Source organism: Canis lupus, chromosome 38 (genome assembly GCF_003254725.2).
Source record: "Canis lupus dingo isolate Sandy chromosome 38, ASM325472v2, whole genome shotgun sequence".
NCBI classification, from domain to species: domain Eukaryota; kingdom Metazoa; phylum Chordata; class Mammalia; order Carnivora; family Canidae; genus Canis; species Canis lupus.
In genome coordinates this window covers 21,073,724-21,090,932 of record NC_064280.1, presented here as the reverse complement: position 1 = coordinate 21,090,932, position 17,209 = coordinate 21,073,724, and the positions used below count along the sequence as shown (strand labels likewise).

At 52.8% G+C, this 17,209-nt stretch overlaps 1 protein-coding gene and 2 long non-coding RNA genes across 3 annotated transcripts in view; 2 read left to right on the top strand and 1 right to left on the bottom strand.

Annotated features, from left to right (window-relative positions):
- The window catches only part of LOC112643047 (nitric oxide synthase 1 adaptor protein), a 275,681-nt gene that overhangs the window by 112,861 nt on the left and 145,611 nt on the right, over positions 1 to 17,209 (top strand).
- Positions 532 to 17,209, bottom strand: part of LOC112643051 (uncharacterized) — a 39,244-nt gene continuing 22,566 nt past the window's right edge. Inside the window, exons 2-3 of the long non-coding RNA XR_007409034.1 lie at positions 4,032 to 4,295; positions 532 to 3,436 (exon numbers count right to left, since the gene is read on the bottom strand). This is a non-coding gene — a long non-coding RNA (uncharacterized LOC112643051). The remainder of the gene's footprint in view (positions 3,437 to 4,031; positions 4,296 to 17,209) is intronic.
- Positions 8,267 to 11,435, top strand: LOC118353554 (uncharacterized). Its single transcript, XR_004812719.2, has 3 exons — positions 8,267 to 8,475; positions 10,347 to 10,425; positions 11,046 to 11,435. It is a non-coding gene; the product is annotated as an uncharacterized LOC118353554 (long non-coding RNA).

The following is a 17,209-nucleotide window of genomic DNA, read 5'->3' as shown; positions in this document are numbered from 1 at the left end:
AGCAATCGTCAGAATAACTAAGGAATTCACTGTTGGCTAAAGGGGTAAATGAGACCAGAATGTCTTTGCTGATGGAACACAGGGTTTAGGGTCAATCATGTGCCCCGGGAGGGTGGGGGGCAGGTGTTGGTGCTTAAATGTTTTGTTTAGATTTGGGTTTTCTATACGTTTTCTGCCCAGTTCTGGTGTCTCAGGGTGAGCTCTTCTCTTGGCTGGCGGGGCCTCGGGCGAGTCCCCTGAGAGGTCCACAGGGGTACTTAGGCCAGCTGGAGTGAAATGAGGTCTGGCTCTCAGGTGGCCGTGTCTTGTCCAAGGAATCCTGGCACAGCAGTGCTGAGAGTGCCTTAGTCATTGCTGAGGCTCAGCGTCCCATTGTCATCCTCAGTGCTGACTCTTCCCTTTCTTTTCCTCCTGAGTTTTTACACAGAGTTGCAGAGTTCACATTTCTTCTTCTTTTTTTTTTTTTTAATTTTTAATTGTTTTAAGGATTTTTATTTATTTATTTGCAAAAGAGAAAGCACCAGGGGGGTGTGGGGCAGAGAGGGAAGCAGACTCCCCGGCTGAGCAGGGAGCCTCCACGGGGCTCGATCCCCAGGACCCCGAGATCATGACCTGAGCCAAAGGCAGATGCTTGATCGACTGAACCACCCAGATGCCCCAAATTGACATTTCTTTAATGTGGTAAAGGAAAATGTGGTAAAATGAAAATCCACCAACTGGCTCTTGGGGAGGGAGACCACATATTTGATGGCGGTAAAGGAAAGGAGTGTGGCTCAGGGTAACGTGGGGGTTCATTTCTTTGTCAGGTTGGCTGATTCTGAGCTGTTTCTGTATTAATCTTGATTGATACAGAATGACTGATGGATGCGTCCAATGTATTTTTTTTTTAAGATTTTCTTTAGTTAATCATGAGAGAGACACACAGAGAGAGGCAGAGACACAGGCAGAGGGAGAAGCAGGCTCCACACAGGGAGCCCGACGTGGGACTCGATCCTGGGTCTCCAGGATCACGCTCTGGGCGGAAGGCAGGTGCCAAACTGCTGAGCTGCCCCGTTCAATGTATTTTTGAGGCCAGAAGGACAGCGGAGCCCTCTGCATGCTGCTGGGATCTCAGGGGTGCAGGGTGGAGCTGCCGGAGCCGCTGTGCGGGTGTCGGGGAGGAGGAGCCCACGCGGGACGCAGGCCCCTGGCAGGGGCGGCCTGGCCTGAGACTGCCGTGAAGCGGGGAGGAGGTGCTGGGGAGCATCCCACGACCCCACGGGCTGTGCGCGACGCCGCTCATAGAAATCCAGCAGAATACATAGTGGCCCACCACAGTCAGCCTGACTCCTGCAGGGAGGCTGTTGGGAGGAGCGGACTGGGGCTGCCAGATGGTCAGTCAAGGCTGGGGGAGCGCCTGAGTCCGGGCGGGCGGGCTGTGTCCCCCTCGCGTTGCCGGCTGCACCTGTGGACAGATTGCAGAGACGGGCAAGGTGGTTTAGGGGCGGTTTTCATTTTATTTCCCCCGCTCCTTTGTGAGTGGGGCCACGCGCTACGTGGGCGTTTATTGGCAAGTGCAATAAAAGACACGTTTTTGAGGGCAGAGTCCATTTCTTTGAGTAATAATTAACCACCATCGACAGTGTCTTGGGTGCCGTAGAGTAAATACTCAAGAAACGCTCAGTGTCTCTCCGGTGAGCGTTCTCAGGCCAGTGCGAAGGCCACACGCGGTGGGCCCTGAAGGCTGGTGTTTTGCCCCCATGTGGGGCAGAAACCAAGGACAGAGAGCCTGCTGGGGGTGGGTTTAAGTGCAGGACACTGGGGGCCTCTCTTGGATTTGCTCAGGCGGGTGGGGGGCAGCCTGGAGGTTGGGTGGCCTGGGGAGGGGGGCGCAGGGTGGGGGCTCTCCGCAGCCTGGATGTCCTGTCCTGGCTGCTGGCTTTTCGCCCGCCCAGCCCAGGGTCTGAGTGTTGGTGAAATGGAACAGGTGGGTGGAGCCTGGTGTGGCCCCAAGGTGAGCGTGAGAGCTAAGTGACCCGCTTTTCAGTTGGAAGCCCGGGAGATGGAGCCTGCGGTGCAGACTTGACTCAGCAAAACAATTTAGGGTCTCTCACCCATGCCCTTTTTAGGCTTGCTCTGGGTCCCTCGGGGAGCCTGGGTCTGCTGGGTGGCCTTCCCCGGGCTCTCCCCACCACCAGGCACCGGGCTGTCTCCCCTGTTCTCCCCGGGTGGGGAAGCAGAGAGGCCTGGCCTGGGGGTGCCTGAGAGCACTTAGCCCTCCTGGCCCCTGCCCTGCCTGGGGTCACACTGCCCTGAGGCTCACTTGTGTCCCCAGGGCTGCTCTTCGGGGCTGGGATGGAGAGAGCCTCACGGGGCATGCAGTATGGCCTAAGGGGTCACTGGCTCTACCTGCTGCCCCCCCAACTGCACCCCCACCCCCCCAGGCTCTGACCTGGAAGGCTTTCCAAGAAGATGCAGGAGGAGGGAGGATGAGCCAAGGGGTGGAGGAGAGAGTGGGCTGTCCTGATACTCGTTGAGGGGCTGGGGCAGAGACAGAATGACATTTTAATTACAGACTGGGGTGTCAGGCCTGTAATCTTCCCTGATGGTCCCTCCGTATTGGCCTGTCTTTGGCGTCATCTGCGCGTGAATCCGAGGCTCCGGGGCTTGAAGTCTCTGATCTCTGTAATATCCTGTCAGTCCGGCCTTTGTGAGCTTGCCCTTGCGCAGGGAGGGCAGGAGCTGGCTGTTTCCAGATCTGCTGTTGAGAGACTCGAGGTGAATGTCAACCCAGAGAGGAACCTGAGGATGATGCCGGGGTTTCTGGGTGGTTCTTGCTGCCCTGACTGAGGTCACGGACCTCGGGAGGACCTGGGCAGGGCTCCCGTCTCTCCCTGAGGCTTCCTGGTGGCCCTCGGCACGGGCCTGGTTGGGGTCTGTGCCAACCTGCAGGTGGCCCTACTGCCTCGACTCACGTTTAATTGACTCATTCTTGTGCTGATCGATCGACCTGATATGTTTTGGGAGCCTTCCCTGTGCTGGCCCTGGAGGTAAAAAGGGCCACCCAGACGCTCTCGGTGCCCGTCCTGAGCCAGTCCGGACAGAGTCCTCGGCCTGCCGTCCACTTAGACGTGGCCCCCGAGACCGGGGAGGGGAGGAGGCTTACTCAGTGTCGGGTGATGGGTCTCAGCTCCCCAGGCGGGCAGCAAGCAGTGGGAGGGGGGCTCGATGCATGCTGTCCTGCAAGCAGTAGCCGCCCAGCAGATACGGGTGGCCCTATCAAATACGGCAAAGACACTCCTTACGGCTTCTCCACGCCAGAGAGGTTCAAGTGCCCCGCCTCACAGGGGGTCAGCCTGGGGATGAGCCTCTTTCCCCACATCTCACCACCGAGGCAGCTCTAGGTCGCACTGCACCATCAGATCTCCTAGAGTCCGCTTCTAGAATTACGTGGAGCCTAAGGTAGGAGGAGACAGGATGGAGAGGTCACTGTCGGGAGGGAGTCCTGCAAAGGTGTCCTTTTAAGAGTGGGAGAAGGGAACAGCTGCGTGTGCTGTTGGCTTCCTCAAACCGCATTCATTTTATTTAACCTTTTAAACCTTTGGTAAGGATCAGGGCCTCCCGGGCGGCTCCATGGGTTGAGTGTCGGACTCTCGATTTCAGCTCCGGTCATGAGCTCAAGCCCCACATTGGGCTCCGTGCTCAGCGTGGAGTCTGCTTGGGATTCTCTCCCTCCTCCCCGCCCCCCCTGCCTCTCTCTCTTTCAAAAGAAAAAATCATAAACCTTTGTGAGAATCGATAGTTGGTGCCATCCCCATTTTGCCGAGGATATGCAGAAAATAACTGGCAGAGGTACCGGAGGCCTGTGGCCCTGTGTCACATCTGCTATTTTTCCCAGCCCTTCTGGCGAGGGTGGTGCAGGTGCACAGGTGGGTGAAATCAGGAGCTTCGAGTGATTTTCCTTCCCCAGAAGAGGGCTGCCTGGGTTGTGTATACGGACAGGTCCCTGCCAAGCCCCCTGGCCCCAGAGCGGGTGCTGATAGACGACTGACCTTAAAAGCCGGCCCTCGGGTGCTGCTGCGCTGGGGATTCGATCGAACACACTGGTTTTAAGGTTTCAGTGATTCTGGGTTTGAGGACAGCTGTGGAGGACTGGCCTCGGTGTTGGAGGGCCCCACTCGGAATTAAGCACCGTGAAGCCCGCATGCAGATGCACATGAAGCAGGATACAAATTACGTCCCTGGTCCCAGATCTGGGAGCGCCGTTGGCTCGGTGGGAGGAGGCGGGGGCCGAGCTGCTGGTGGAAGCCACGGGCCTGGAGAGGGAAGCATGGGTCTGGGCGTCGTTCGCCACGGAGCGATGGTGGGAAGCCCACAGCTCTCGCTCAGCTTCCGTCCTCCCATCGCCGAGTGGCCGTCTCCCCCGGGGGAGGACGTGCTGGCTGCCCAGGCAGGTCAAAGCCCGCTGTGAGTGCGTGGCAGGTGCAGGTAGATGTTGGGTGGGTTTTCACCCTTGCGGCCTTGGATTCATTCCATCAGGCCCTTCCCCTGACCTGCACTCAGGACCTATCTGATGACATGGGAAGAATCCTGAAACCTCCTGTTTCACCGAAAAGGCTGCTCGTGTTCTGAGGCAGGGAGCAGCACTTTCTGACTCCCTGGGGGTGTAGGCCACGCCCCTTTGGGGAACCATGAAAACTGGTTGAACGGAAATCAGACCCAAGGGCCCCTCAATGTTGTGAGACCCTGTGGCCTGGCCTTGGAGGCAGGGGCTTACCTCCAGAGAGCTTTGAGGCTCAGGCCTTCTGCTGCATCTCCCCCGGCACCCTTCCCCTGGGCTTTAGAAAGTTCTGGACTTGGTTCAGAGTGAAGTTCAGCATGACCTCACCCCTGAGGAATTCTTTGTGTGTGTGGTGGGGGGTGCGGTGGAACCAGGAGGTCTCAGAAGAGAGAGAGGAAGCATATGTTTTTGTGAATTCTGTCTCTGTGTCTGGCCCCGGAGCTGCTCTCTTCACTCCTGAGCTGGAAGGAAATGGGAAGGGAAATGGGCTGTATTAATAGAGGTGCTATGTCTATGAGAAGGGAGGTGAGAACCCCATCCTTTCAGTGGAAGTTATTAGAGCATACCTGGAGCATTGTGATGAATTTGGAGCACCTTTTTGAAGAGCCCTGGGTGCACTGGAATGTGTGCAGAGGGCAGAGGTGGAGAAGCCAGCCTCATCTGTGGGGATGGCTGGGAAAATGGATTTGACCCTGGACCGGGCAAAATGCCTGTTGTGGAGGGGTCTTAAATATCTCAACGGTTGTCCTGGTGATCCGTGTGGAAGGATCCCACAGGTTCTTACATGGGAATTACAGAATTCTTGGAGGCTTTAAGGAAAACGGTTTTATTTAACAGGAGGAAGAATGACTTTTATTTGGGCCGGGCGGGTAGTTTTATTGCTTTTCCCTTGGTAAAGCATTTGAAGAGGAAGGAATAAAAAAAAAAAAAAAAAAACATGAAATTACTGTGATAAACCCCTATTCGGAAGCAGCTCCTACTAGCACTTGGCCCACTATCTTCTATTTTTGTGTATTTTACTTTTCTTTACAAAGTTAAGATCATAGCACATAAAAAATCTCTAATCTTCATTTTTAAGGGAAAACATTTAACCTTATATTTAATAATTTGTGGTCAACATGCTCTTTTCATGATCTCATACTATGCTATCCTTAAGGATAAAACACAATTTTACCTAACACTTCATCCCCCATGGGCCATTCAGTGTATTTCCTGGTTTCTGTTTTTACAACAAACCTCATTATGTATAAATCTCTGCGTGTGTCTTGGATTATTGCTTGAGGGTTAAGTTCCTCCAAGTGAATTTGCCGGGTCAAAGTGAAGGAACAATTTTGAACTTTTTTTTTTTTTAATATTTTATTTCTTTATTTGACAGAACACAAGCAGGCGGAGCACGGGAGGGAGAAGCAGGCTCCCCGCTGAGCAGAGAGCCCATGTGGGGACCCTGGGATCACGACCTGAGTCAAAGGCAGATGCTGACCCGACTGAGCCACCCAGGCGCCCCCAGTTTGGAACTCTCGATACCTACTGCTCTGTGGTTTTACAGGAGTGTTAATGCCGGTTTACGTTCGGTATCCATTTAAGGTGCCTTTTCCCCAAATGCTCAGAAAACCGTAATCTCAACTGCCTTGAATAAGGAAGAACTGCATTGGCCTATAGAGCTGGGGGGAGGGAGATGTAGGGTGTGCAGCTGCAGGTGTGCCTGGACCCGGGGGGCTCAACCCAAGTCTCTACGACTTGGTTCTCTGCTTCCCCATCACAAAGGGCTTGTTGGCAACCAAGGGCCGCCGTGGGTGGTGTGTGTCGGGGAGGTAGCTCTAGTTGGGGGGTGGGTAGAGTCTTTGAGACTTTTCTCAACACCGAGAGGCTCTCGCAGGAACCTGCTGCTTTCTTTGGTCCGGTTTGATCTACTTTTGCGGACATGAGGATGTTTTCCTATGAAATGTTTTTAGTTGGAGGACGTGGATCTAGAGCCCCTATGGGCTTGTCCGTTGGTCCATGTCTCCGTTTCTGTCCTTGCCCACTTGTCTCTTCGTTCATCCAGGTCACGTGGTGGAGCGAGCCTTGGGTTGGGAGTACGGGGGGGGGTGGGTCCCCCTATCGCAGTGTACCCTAAGGCCAGTGACCAAAGTGCGGCTGGGATGGGGAGCACCTGGGGGAACAGTCTCTCCTGCTGGGGCATCTCCTCCAAAGCTTTGACTTTTTCAGCGGATTCTAAAAGGCAACATCATGATAAAAAGGCATTAGAGGAAGTAGCATGGAAGCCGGGCTTAGAGCCTCCCGGGGCCGATAATCAAGGACCGTCTTTTTTCCTAACCTGTTTTCCGATTCCACTCGCCACGACCTGGGCCCTTGACTTCGTGTCTGCTTTCTGAGTATCCCCTGCTTTTCTGACTTCAAGGGGACTAATTCCAGGTCCTCGCTCTCAGAGGCGGGGGCGGGGGGTGGGGGGCCAATGAACCCCTGAGGGGCAGCACTTAGGGATCTGGTCCTCCTGCCCTGCTCTGGGGATGCTGCAAACTTATTGCAGCCGGAAAGGACACAGAAGAAGCCACCAGGCTCCTGCGGATTTTCCCCACCCTCATCCCCCCTTCTCTGCTGCTTTTACGTTCTGCTGCACTTGCTTCAGCCGTGCCCTGCCCTCCCTGGCTTCCAGACCTTCCACGTGTGTGCACTTCCCCTCGCCAGTCGCTGGTGGTGGGGAGGCTCGCGTGTTCGCTTCCCCTGGGCGGCGGGTGCCTGGCGACGGAACTGCAGCCCCGCAAGCAGGTGTCGGGGGGCCGTGGTCACTGTGAGCACAGGTCGCAGTGGGAGCGGGGAGGAGGGTGGCCCACATCCTCCCGTCCCTCTGGCCTCATCCTGAGCTCCCGTGCTCTGGGCATGCCCTGGGTTAGCGCGTCTTGCTCCGCGGCGTGGGGGTGTCGGTGCAGCTGCTCCCAGCTGTTGCAGTGGTTTTCAGAAGGGAGTGGAATGGGAGAATGGAGATGTCAAGCTCCAGCTCTCCTTAATTCTTAGAAATGGTGATGAATCTGAATCGCTCCCTTGGTGTTGCTGCAATTTTCTGGGGATTATATGTGCACACGTGCGGCTCTGGGTGCTCATGTGGGATGTGAATGGGTGGTGATTTGTTTACAGGGTAGGACCAGGGAACTCGGAAGAGCAGCTACTAAAATTTACCCTGGATTTTTTTTTTTTTTTTTTTTTTTGCAGGGGGCGGCGGGTAGGGAGATAACTGGGCTCCGTGCACGGCTGAGCGACACAAAGGCCTTGAAGGGTTTTTGTAAAACCTTATGGAACATAAACCTATTGCCAGAAATCCTAGTGCTCATCAGCTGGTCCTGGAGATGAAACAGAACTGCTGCCTGGCTTCTTAAAGGATGAGAATGTGAACCACCAACCTGCCCCCGCCCCCCGCAACTCCCCCAAACAGGAGGATGTTTCTTGGTGATTATTTATACGTTTACTGAGCAAACATCTGTTGATAATGGTGCTGGGCTTGCTCGTGCCTGCACACACATGACCTTGTTTCTTCTCGCAATTCTAGGATGGGTTTGAGTTCTATTCTGGGGATTTTTAAGAAGTAGCTTTGCATTTGTTTGAGAAGGTGTGGATGTTTATCTAACGGGGAGCGGTGTTGACTTGTGCCATCGGATTGCAGGGCAAAGCATTAAAAGCAAGCTTGGCTCTTTCTCTACCTGCCGTGCCCTTTTTTTTTTTTTTTTTTTTTTTCCCTTTTGGCAGAGACTAACCGTTGAAGTGAATGGGGACCAGAGAAAGCAAAACTTGTTAAACCAGATGCTTCTTGGAAATGGGACTCAAAGTTCCAGGGTTTTCCTTGCGCCTCTGTAAACACGATGCTGATCCTGCCACGCTCATGCCTTCCATTGTGTGTTCCCATCCAGAGCAACGCAACAGCTTCTCCAGGGAGTATTCGGGTATCATCGCTGTTGGATCTTTTTATTAAGGAGGACCGCGGGGCTGTGCAGAAGGCGTGATGTGATGGGCACAGAATGGCAGGTTTGGGAGTTGCAGCTGCCTGGCTGTAGGTCAGCCGTGTTAATAATTGCTAGCTCTGCTGTGTGAACCATCCTGCAAAGTTCTGAACTCTGTGGATGACCTTGTTCTATGAGCAAGTGGTGCTCTGGGGACCGATCGGTGGCTCTTTAGTTTTCTTTTTCAGAGTTTTCCCCCAAAGCGCAGAGGAGACAATTTTATTTTTTAAAGGTTTGTCTCTCCCACACTTTAAGAGGAGTGTTTCTTATGCATCTGACCGGTACTCGCTTCCCAAACATGCTAACCGGGAGCCTACATATGTCAGGGATTCTGGTTCTTTATCCGTTGGGTCACTTCATCTCAGCTGAGCCAACTGTTCGGATGGTTCAAGTGAGGACCACTTTCTCAGCAATCTGGGGATCCTCTCTTTACCTTTTGAAAGGGAAAACCGTGGCACGCAGCCTTCCAGGGATCGTGAACATAAGTAACTGGAAAACTCAGAGAAACTGAGGGGGGGGGGGGAGGAAAATGAAGAGGCAAAAGAAAAAGCAATGTTGAGCCAAGTCTTTGGATTTAGAATAAAAGGGTCTTTAATTCAGGGAGCTCTGGAAAGGCAGGTGGACTGAGGCATGTTAAACCTATTTCTATAAAATTTTTTTCCTTAGTTTTCTGAGTTCCTATTTGTGTGTTTTTTTTAATTCCCTCTGTGGGAACTTATTTTATTTTTTTAATTTTTAAAATTTATTTTATTTTATTTATGAGCAATAGAGAGAGAGGGAGAGACACAGGCAGAGGGAGAAGCAGGCTGCATGCAGGGAGCCCGACATGGGACTCGATCCTGGGTCTCTGGGATCACACCCCGAGCTGCAGGCGGCACTAAACTGCTGCACCACCGGGGCTGCCCCTGAGTTCCTATTTGATAGGAGATTTGACCCTGGTGGGTAGATGAGGTTTGTAGGAGGATGGTGTTTTAATCCACTTGGGCTGCAGACCAATTCACCACAACAGAAAACCCCAAACAACAGAAATGTATTTTCTTACAGTTCTGGAGGCTGGAGATCCAGCTACGTACCACCAAGGGTTGGTTTCTGGCAAGGCCTCTTCTCCTGGCTTGTGGACAGCCGCCTCCTTGCTCTGTCCTCACCTGCTCTTTTCTCTGTGTGTCCTTAGTGTCTCATCCTCTTCTAAGGACGCCAACCCTATTGGATTGAACTCCACCCTTATAACCTTGCTTAACTTGAATCACCTCCCTGAAGGTCCTGTCTCCAAATATAACTTTGTAGTTTAGGGCTTCGACGTGTGAATTTTGGGGGTGGGAGGACCCAGTTCAGTCCCTAACAGATAGAAAGACCTTATAATTTCAGAGTCAGCCAACTGGTCTCGTCACGTTTTTATAAAGTTTACTGGCCCACTCGTGTATGGGTTGTCCGCGGCTGCTTTTGCACTCTAGGGGCAGAGCCGAGTGCTTGTGATGGTCTGTCCTGCAAAATCCTAAGATATTTGCTGTCTGGCCTTGTAAAAGTTGGCCAACCCCTGAGTTTGCTGAGCCTAGTTCTAATTAAGAGGAGGGATTATCAGGTTTTGTGTCCATGATTTCTTTTTATTGACGTACAAGTAAGTATTGTTTGTTGTTTACAAAGGAACTAGGATAGGAAAGGGGAGTGGAAATTGCCCCGTGGCTCACAGGTCATGCCAAGTGGCTGGTCCACATCAGGGTGGCTGTAAAAGGTAGGGGTGGTTGGAAGACACTGCTGTGTGACCCTGGGAAATCCGCTTTACGTCTCTGAGTGAGCCTTGACTTCTTCTCTGTAAGATGGAACATGAGGCGACCTGTCGCCCAACCTGCATGCCTGGATCCAGTGCAACAAAGCCAGGAGAGCATCTTCTAAATGGTAGGAGGACTGTATAAATAGAAAGGATTTAACCAGGACCTATTCAAGCTGTTGCAGCTGCTGTAGATACGTGCCTTGTAAAACTCCCCTATTATTTAGAGACTGAGAAATATTTGGATGGTGGTAATGTGCTGCTCTGGGAAAAGCAGTCTCCAGTAGGATTTTTATCACATAATTAGAGGCTGTGTTAAATGTGCTGGTGAAAAAGGAGCTGCTGTGTGCTGCCGCCCGTGTTAACGTGGAGCAGGGATCTGCATCTCTTCCCTGAGGAAGCGTTCCTGCTTCGTTTCCCTTTTGGGGTGCTGGTTCTGGCCAGCGGAAACTCGGGGAGGCCCCAGACATGGTGCCAGCGCCACACCGGCCTGGGGGACCCTTGTCGAACTACCGGACACACACTGGACACCTCTGCTTTGCAGAGCGAGGTGCTGGTCAGCCAGCTGGTGTGTACAAGCCCTGACGCCGGTGGGGGTGGGTGGGGGGCAGCCGGAAAGCCAGGGGACAGTCAGGTAGGGAAGACCTCAGGTTAAGGGAGGGGACCAGCAGAGCTGTTCAAGGCCTTTCTTGGTCGCCTTCTCTGCTGATCTCTCTGTTCCTTCCCTCACTCGGTTTCCTCCTCCTAGGAACGGCAATCCTGTGTGCTTTGCGGGGTTGCGGTGAGGACTGAATGGGAGCCTGAAGACCACGTTAAGCAGAGGACTTGGCACGGAGCAAACGCTCATTAAATGGTAGTTCTTGTTTTTATCGCCATTTCCTAATTATTTCGTATTCATCAAGTCCACATCCTGTTCCAGGAGCTGTGGAATAGAGATAAAGACACGTAGGTTTGGAGGCCTGGGTGGCGCAGCGGTTGAGCATCTGCTCTGGGCTCAGGGCGTGATCCTGGGGACCCGGGATTGAGTCCTGCATCTGGTTTCCTGCAGGGAGCCTGCTTCTCCCTCTGCCTGTGTCTCTGCCTCTCTCTCTGTGTCTCTCATGAATAAATAAATAAAATCTTAAAAAAAAAAAAAAAAGACAAGTTCTCGGCCCTGTAGCTGACTGCACTGTGGGAGAACCAGAGGTCAGCGTGCTTCATGTGTGTCCCTTAGGCACGCACTTCTTAGGGCGAGGCTACTGCTGCCCCTTATTCACCTGCCACGGCGCCCTGGGCCTGCCCGCCCCGACCCCCCTGCCCTCCACGACCAACCTGGGGACCCGTCTTCTTCCCGATGGATGTCGGCCTACAGTTGTCCTACGTTTTCCAGAATCCTGAAGCACTTACACACCCAATTTAACTTTGGCTTGCACCACACCTTGTAGTTTACAGTTGTTTTGCGTCTCGCCGTGAGAGAAGAGACTTGTCTTCTTCATCTTCAGTTCCTGCGTGCTATAACCTAACACGTGCACATGCTCAACAAATACGGAATTGGAAGGATTCTGTTGAGCATCTACTTCAGGGTTTCTTTCTTTCTTTTTTATTTTTTTAATTTTAATTTTAAATTTTTTTAATTTTTTTATTTTTTTATTTTTTTTATTTTTTACTTCAGGTTTCTTAACGTCAGTGCTGCTGTCGTTTCCTACCAGATAATTCTTTGGTGTGGGGGCTGTCTCATGCGCAGATGTTTGGCGGCATCCTTGACCTCTGTCCTCCGTGTACCAGTAGCACGCTCCAGTTGTGACAACTGAAAATGTGTCCAGATGCTGCAAAATGTCCCCTGAAGGGCAGCATCACTCCTTGTTGAGAATTGCTGATTTGCCACGTTCTGGGCATGGCATGTCCCTTGTCCCTCGGTCAGGTTATAAATACCTTCAGGGAGGATTTCCATTATTTCTACGATGCCTGGATACCGATGATAGAGTAAATGTCTAATAAATGTGTTTACTTGAGCCACTCAGCTCATTTTCCTGGTTGTACCACCTTCAGCTGAGGCTGGGGAAGGAAGGAAACTCTGAGGCCATTATTCATCATTGTCAGTTAGCATGTTTTAAATAAATACTCAGAATTCCTGGATTTCATTGTGTTTTCCTCGCCGACTCCGGGGTCTGGAGTGCCTTAACTTCAGAATGCCAGCTCTGCGAGGGGCCAAACAAATCCCATGTCCTGGTTCTGATTTACTTTGAAAAAACACTGATCAGGTGAGTAGGCTTATGGGTGCATTTTTTTTTCTCCTCTGGGGTCTCACTTTTGGCCTTACAAACTCCATGAGTACAAGATGGTCCTCACTTTGCTTAGAAGGGTTTCCAGTAGGATTTGCTGTGTCCCTCCAAGTGTGGACATGAATATGGGGCCTAAGTGTGTCCCAGGGCCTCAGTTTTATCCCCAGAGAGTAGGGCAGTTGTGAGGACGGCTCACAGTTCTGTTAGGAAAACAAGGAGTATATCCTAGAACTCAGTGCAAGGAGACCTGGGAATAAGGGAGCTCACATCTAACCTGGCTGTGAGGACTGGACCTCTCTGGGTCCTCTTCTGGACCTTCTTCTGCAGCTTCTCCCCTCTGAGTCTAGGGTCGCCCTTCAAGGGACAAGAAGAAGTTAAATGACCTTTGCCATCCCTTCCGCCTCTGACCATCGTGTGAGCTAAACTTGATCCTGAGGCCCACTTCTTTTGTGCGCACGGAAGAGAAACCGATGAGAGGGTTGGGCCAGGGTCTTGCTAGCCATCTTCAGCTTCTGGGAAGACTGTCATGAAGCTAAGAGCAGAACCTGGTGTGGTAGGAAGGCACATTTGGCTCAGGAGAATTCCCTCGCCGTCAGAGTTGCTGGAATGTGAAGGGCGCTCATCCCGGGTGCTATTCTTGCCCAGGCCGATCCTGGTGTTTGAGAGATCAAGGTATCAAATCCATAACTAGATGGGGTGACTCGAAGTCCTTTCTGACCCTGTGCTTTAGAAAAAATTATATATAGTTAATTTTCCTTGTATCTTGAGATCCTTGGGAAGGGGAAGAAAGAGGTGGGCGCAGCTGCCGGCCAGACTGATTTCTTGCTGGGGGACAGGTATTCAAATGACGGCTCTGATGAGCGGAGAACCTTGCTGTCATTACATGTAAAAAACTTTTGGGTGGGAAGTGGGCTGACATGTTGGGGCGCAGAGAGGCATGGGTGTAAATCTGAGGTTTTACTGGCTCTGAGGCCCGGGCTTGTCCTTCTTGGGCCAGTGACTGGCCCCACAGCTGTCCTGCCCGGCTGAGCAGTAAGCAGAAGCCACGTTGTCTCCCCTGCAGCCTCTGTCTGTCTGTCTGCACAGCTCTGAATCCGCTGTTGGCTGTGACTGAGAACCAAAATTAATCCACCTTCTCTGGAAATTTTTGTTTGGGGCCTGTGACTGTCACATCACTGAGCTCTCTGAGGCCGGCGTCTCTCTCTCTCTGATGTCCTTGCTTTCCAGGAGAGCGTTTTTGTCGAGCTCCAGAGAGCACCTGTTCCGCTCTGTAATTGGATGTATTTATGCCACTGTAATCACCTCCAGGTAGTCGCCTGCTGAGGCCCCAGCTGGGGCTCCTCTCGGTGCCCCGTCCTGGCCTTCCTAACCGTGCTTCCTGACCTGTGGATGGGAGGCCAGTGTTCTCTGGGAAGGTAGGAAAACAGTGATGTACCCACATTGTTCTGTGACGTTGCCTTCTGCTTCCCATGGACTGCTATTACTTCTTCTTTTTTTTTCTAAGATTTTATTTAGGGTGCGTGGGTGACGCGTCTGCCTTCAGCTCCGGTCATGAGTCCAGGGTCCTAGGATTGAGTCCTGCATAGGGTTTCCTGCTCAGTGGGGAGCCTGTTTCCCCATCTGTCCCTCCCTCTTGCGCTGGTGCTCTTTCTCTCTCTCAATTTTATTTATTTATATTTTTTTAAGATTTTTTTTAAAGATTTTATTTATTCATGAGAGACAGAGAGAGAGAGAGAGAGAGAGAGAGACACAGGCAGAGGGAGAAGCAGGCTCCACGCAGGGAGCCCGACGTGGGACTCAATCCTGGGTCTCCAGGATCACGCCCTGGGCTGAAGGCAGCGCTAAACCACTGAGCCACCCGGGCTGCCCTCAAATGAATTTTAAAAACCTTAAATATTTATTTGAGAGAGCAGACAGAGAAAGCGGGGTAGTTTGGGGTGGGGGGTGGACAGAGGCACCCACGGTGGGCTGGTGTGAGGACAGGCTTCGGGGGTACCGGGACGAGCTGGGCCTGAAGCGGCTGTGCTGTCCCCAGGCCTGGGAAGGCCCGGGTGTCCCGCCGCTTGCGGGGAGCCGGTGGCTCCGCTGCTGTGCCCTGTTTTCCCGCCTCCCCTTGTGCCGAGCAGACCTCGATGCAGAGGTGAGGAGTCCCAGCTGGTCCCCGTGGGCTGGGAAGTGAGGGCGACCGGCATGTGCGGTTGGGGAGAGCCCGCAGGCCGCTCAGGTCTTCCCGTCGGGGTCTGCGGAGGCCTCTCGGCGTGGTTGCGGCCGGTGGCCTTGTCCCCGCGCCCACGTGGCCTTTCCTCTGCCCGTGCTCAAGGGGGAGCCCCCCCACTTCTCCTGTCCAGCCGTCTGTCCTGTCAGATCAGGACCCTTCCCTTAGGGCTTCAGCTGAGCATAATTTCCCCTTAAAAGGTCCATTTCCAAATACAGTCGCGTTGGCCGGTGGGGCCGTCAGTGCGGGACGTGGGGACAGTCCCTTTCACAGCACTTAACCGCTGGTGACTCCTCCCACTGCAGAAAACCGGGGGACAGCGAGCGCTCAGGCGTGAGCCGGGTGGCAGCGGGGCAGCAGGTGCGGTGGCCTGTCCCCTCGCTCCAGGACTCCTGCCTCTTTTGTCCCTCAGGTCGTTTCCGAGGGAGCCGCTTCCCGGGGACACTGTGCAGTGGGGGGAGGTTTTGCCCGTTTTGTTGAGTCCCCCCCCATCCCCCCACCTTGCTCTCTCGGGGGCCCTTCACACTTGACGGGACAGGGGTGGGGGGGGAGCTCATGTGGGAAGGTGGCCCGTGACATTCGGAGGACTGGGGGCCGCGGGTGTCAGCAGGTGCTCTGTGGGGCCCCCCCCTCGTAGGTAGACGCCGCACAGAGCAGGAGCCAGGCGGCCTGCCCTGCCCTCGCGGAGCCGAGTCGGGCCCTGCCTTCCTCCTGCTGGGACCTCTGAGTGCGACTGGGGCTCGGGCAGGCGGTGGGCACGCTCTGGGCGTCCTGCCGCCCCAGCCTGGCAGTAGGGGTACCTCTGGTGGTTGGCTGGTGGAGGAGGAAGGAAAGGGCGTCTGGTGCGGAGGGTTGTAGGGGGAGCCCAAGCAGGTGTGCAAAAGCTGGAGGACGATGGTGAAACCGTGCCCTTCCCTGAAGCAGGACCAGGTCAGGATCCACCTGTGCAGAAAGGCCGAGGAGAGGTGGGTGGCATGGAGAGTAGTGTACGGGATGACTGTCCCATTGGATGGCCCTCTGCCCTTGGCTGCCCCCTGAAACTTTGCTGCTTCCTTAAAAGCTGCTTTTTTTGAAAAAAAAAAAAATGAAAATTTTAAGTAAAAGTTGTATCTGTTAAAGGTTTATAACAGGGATATACACAGTGAAGTGATGACTAGAGTTGAGCTCATTAATACGTCCTCTCCTCACATCATTACCTTTTTTTTTTTTTTTTGGTGTGATGAGAGCACTTGAAATCTATTTTCAGCCAATTTCCAGAATTCCGTACAGAATTGACTCTAGTTCTCATTCTTTGTGTTAGAGCGGTGCTTGGGCCAGAGCATGTAACTGCAGCTCTGTCCTTCTGACCCAGCGTCTCCCCATTGCCCCCATCTCTCTGCCCCCCCCCCCCCCCCCCCCGCCAATAACCATACCACTGTCTGCTTCTGTGTATTAGGCTATTTAAGATTCTACATGGAAGTGAGATTATGGAGGGTTTTTTGGTCTGGTTTATTTCCCTTAGCTTAATGTCCTGTTGTTGCAAGTAGCAGAGTCCCGTTTCTTGAAGCCGAGTGATGGTTCATGGTGTCTACGCATACACACCACTTTCTTGGCGACACTTAGGCCATTTCTATATATCGCGTATCGTGAATAATGCTGCAGTGAAGATGGGAGCACAGCTGTCTCTGGGAGGTACTTATTTCGTGTCCTCCGGGTATACAGCCAGACGTGGAATAGCTGGACCATATGGTGGTTCCAGTTGCACTTTTTTGAGGAGCCTCCATACTGTTTTCCAGAGTGGCTGCCCCAATTTATATTCCCACCAACAGTGTATGGGGGTTCCCCTTTCTCCACATCCTCGCCGACACTTCTGTTTTGTTGATTTTAGTTACCCGAGCAGGTATGAAATGAGGTCTTCTTATGGTTTTGAATTTTATGTTTTATTTTTTTTTAAGATTTTATTTATTCACCACACACACACACACACACACACACACACACACACACACACACACACACATGCAGAGACACAGGCAGAGAGAGAAGCAGGCCCCATGCAGGGAGCCCGATGTGGGATTCGATCCTGGGTCTCCAGAATCATGCCTTGAGCCAAAGGCAGATGCTAAACCACTGAGCCACCCAGGCTGCCCCTTATTTTTAATTTTTTAAGAACATGGGTGGGGAGAGAGAATCTTAAGCAAGCTCCAGCTCTTCAGCAGGAGCCTAATGCAGGGCTCGATCTCATGACCCTGAGATCATAACCTGAGCTGAAGTCTAGAAGAGTGCGACATTTGAGCCACTCAGGCGCCCCTTGAATTTTATTTGATGACTAGTGATGCTGAGTACCTTTTCCTGTACCCATTAGCCATTTGTGTGTCGTCTTTGGAGAACTGTCTATTCAGGCCCTTGCCCATTTTTTAATTGGGTTGGGTTTTTTGTTTGTTTTCTGTTGAGTTG